Consider the following 3,693-nt stretch of genomic DNA (forward strand, 5'->3'; position numbering starts at 1 on the left):
TGTTGGCTCGGGATGCTCTCGGGCGGAATAATCGCTCCCGTCAGCGGCGCTTCAGCTTTGGACAATTTCACGACCCGTCTTGAAACACGGACCAAGGAGTCTAACATGTGCGCGAGTCATTGGGCTGTACGAAACCTAAAGGCGTAATGAAAGTGAAGGTCTCGCCTTGCGCGGGCCGAGGGAGGATGGGGCTTCCCCGCCCTTCACGGGGCGGCGGCCTCCGCACTCCCGGGGCGTCTCGTCCTCATTGCGAGGTGAGGCGCACCTAGAGCGTACACGTTGGGACCCGAAAGATGGTGAACTATGCCTGGCCAGGACGAAGTCAGGGGAAACCCTGATGGAGGTCCGTAGCGATTCTGACGTGCAAATCGATCGTCGGAGCTGGGTATGGGGGCGAAAGACTAATCGAACCATCTAGTAGCTGGTTCCCTCCGAAGTTTCCCTCAGGATAGCTGGTGCTCGTACGAGTCTCATCCGGTAAAGCGAATGATTAGAGGCCTTGGGGCCGAAACGACCTCAACCTATTCTCAAACTTTAAATGGGTGAGATCTCCGGCTTGCTTGATATGCTGAAGCCGCGAGCAAACGACTCGGATCGGAGTGCCAAGTGGGCCACTTTTGGTAAGCAGAACTGGCGCTGTGGGATGAACCAAACGCCGAGTTAAGGCGCCCGAATCGACGCTCATGGGAAACCATGAAAGGCGTTGGTTGCTTAAGACAGCAGGACGGTGGCCATGGAAGTCGGAATCCGCTAAGGAGTGTGTAACAACTCACCTGCCGAAGCAACTAGCCCTGAAAATGGATGGCGCTGAAGCGTCGTGCCTATACTCGGCCGTCAGTCTGGCAGTCATGGCCGGTCCTTGCGGCCGGCCGCGAAGCCCTGACGAGTAGGAGGGTCGCGGCGGTGGGCGCAGAAGGGTCTGGGCGTGAGCCTGCCTGGAGCCGCCGTCGGTGCAGATCTTGGTGGTAGTAGCAAATACTCCAGCGAGGCCCTGGAGGGCTGACGCGGAGAAGGGTTTCGTGTGAACAGCCGTTGCACACGAGTCAGTCGATCCTAAGCCCTAGGAGAAATCCGATGTTGATGGGGGCCGTCATAGCATGATGCACTTTGTGCTGGCCCCCGTTGGGCGAAAGGGAATCCGGTTCCTATTCCGGAACCCGGCAGCGGAACCGATACAAGTCGGGCCCCTCTTTTAGAGATGCTCGTCGGGGTAACCCAAAAGGACCCGGAGACGCCGTCGGGAGATCGGGGAAGAGTTTTCTTTTCTGCATGAGCGTTCGAGTTCCCTGGAATCCTCTAGCAGGGAGATAGGGTTTGGAACGCGAAGAGCACCGCAGTTGCGGCGGTGTCCCGATCTTCCCCTCGGACCTTGAAAATCCGGGAGAGGGCCACGTGGAGGTGTCGCGCCGGTTCGTACCCATATCCGCAGCAGGTCTCCAAGGTGAAGAGCCTCTAGTCGATAGAATAATGTAGGTAAGGGAAGTCGGCAAATTGGATCCGTAACTTCGGGATAAGGATTGGCTCTGAGGATCGGGGCGTGTCGGGCTTGGTCGGGAAGTGGGTCAGCGCTAACGTGCCGGGCCTGGGCGAGGTGAGTGCCGTAGGGGTGCCGGTAAGTGCGGGCGTTTAGCGCGGGCGTGGTCTGCTCTCGCCGTCGGTTGGCCTCGTGCTGGCCGGCGGTGCAGGATGCGCGCGCCTGCGCGGCGTTCGCGCCCCGGTGCTTCAACCTGCGTGCAGGATCCGAGCTCGGTCCCGTGCCTTGGCCTCCCACGGATCTTCCTTGCTGCGAGGCCGCGTCCGCCTTAGCGTGCTCCTCCGGGGGCGCGCGGGTGCGCGGATTCTCTTCGGCCGCCATTCAACGATCAACTCAGAACTGGCACGGACTGGGGGAATCCGACTGTCTAATTAAAACAAAGCATTGCGATGGCCCTAGCGGGTGTTGACGCAATGTGATTTCTGCCCAGTGCTCTGAATGTCAACGTGAAGAAATTCAAGCAAGCGCGGGTAAACGGCGGGAGTAACTATGACTCTCTTAAGGTAGCCAAATGCCTCGTCATCTAATTAGTGACGCGCATGAATGGATTAACGAGATTCCCGCTGTCCCTATCGTCGCGCGCGGTCGAGCGTCGCGTGCGCTCCCGTTCTTTCGGCATTTTGGGTGGGTAAATCGAGTGCGATTATTGTGAATTTTGGCACAGAGTTTCGTGTTGTGACATTACAGCCTGTGTAGGAAAATCTTTGCACTCGGTCGAACCGTTTTTGTGTTATGGTGACGTATTCGAAATTGGAGATTTAGCGTTGTGTCGTCTTAGTTACGGAATTTGTGGTGTATGTGAAGAGCTTCACCGACGCAGACTACACCGTGGGACGTGCTGGCGCATCTCCTGGGTCCTCGAAAAGGTATTTGTGTCCAATTTTTCGAAAAAAACCGATGTTTTCGTAAAGCCATGACTTACCACAAACTCGTGAATTCTTGCCACTTCAGTGGTACTGGACAGGTGCAGTAAATATATTTCATCTGTAAATGTGCAGTAAAGTGACCCACTGTGCCTGGAAAGTGCTGTTTTGGTGGTCGTGTGTTGCCCTTTGTCTCGCGCGCATCTCCGCGTGCACCACGTGCTTTTAGAAATCCGTTTCCATCCGCGTAGCTTCAGTCGTTATCTAGCTTTCAAGTACACGGCTGTGTTCTCCAGGTCTTCCTCCAGCGGACAGTGTGCAAACAAGTGGGTTTTCCATTGATAGTTTAAAAGATACAGGCAATCAAACCGAAGAACGCGTGGTAACCACGTGGCGACCGGAAGTTGCCGATAATCATCCAAAGAGGGGGTGTTCGGAAAAGTTCAACACCACCGATTGATAGACGTTCTTGTACTCTATCTGACGACATAGAGAAATTGTGGCGTACCTTTTAGAATAGAGCTATTAAATTGATTTTTCCTATGGGCGCGCACACGCGTCGTCTTTCTTCCGCGCCTATGCAGTAATCCGTTTGCATCCGCCTGACGGTAGCTGATAGCTGTTTTGAACGCATGCACTGCTGTTCCCCATGTGTTTCTCTATCCAAATATGAACAGAGAAGTGTACATTCTTTTGTGTGTTTAGGAGCTATAGGCACTGTAAGTGACGACATCGGAGCGGCCACGTGTCGGACCGCGCGCACACTGCGTTTTCTGTAGTAATCCGCTTGCATCCACGTGACGGCTTTCGGTAGCAGGATTGTACGCATGTGATAGTGTTCTCCATGTATCGTGCTATCCAGTGATGTAGAGGGAAGCACGTTTTTCCTTGTGAGTTCAATAGTACTGCCATTGCAAGCAAAGATACCGAAACGACCGAATGGTGACGGGAACTGCAGATTTCTGCGGCCAAATCCTGCCTGTAGGAAACTATCAAACACGTGTTCCCGTACGCCTTTTCATCCTCTATCGGTTGACGTAGAGAAATAGTGGTCCTTCTATCATAATATAGCAGTGGAGCAGTATTTCCTTACGGCCTGCGCACACGCGCGGGCGACCTGTACTGCGCAGCACGCTGCGCGAAGAAATCTGTTAGCAGTGGCTTAGCGACGGTCTCTAGGGGAAACTCAAGACAAGGCGAGTGCTATATGGTTCATCTCCTGGCAGATGGAGTGTAAAATGCCTTGTTCTCCGACCACAGTATAGCAGCTATTGTCATTCTTCTTTCGTAATCGGA

General features: G+C 54.3%; 1 pseudogene; it reads left to right on the plus strand.

Annotated features, from left to right (window-relative positions):
- Positions 1 to 2,127, plus strand: part of LOC126434474 (large subunit ribosomal RNA) — a 2,974-nt pseudogene extending 847 nt beyond the window's left edge.
- The last annotated feature ends 1,566 nt before the right edge of the window (positions 2,128 to 3,693 follow it).

This window comes from Schistocerca serialis, unplaced genomic scaffold, assembly GCF_023864345.2.
Source record: "Schistocerca serialis cubense isolate TAMUIC-IGC-003099 unplaced genomic scaffold, iqSchSeri2.2 HiC_scaffold_1189, whole genome shotgun sequence".
NCBI classification, from domain to species: Eukaryota; Metazoa; Arthropoda; class Insecta; order Orthoptera; family Acrididae; genus Schistocerca; species Schistocerca serialis.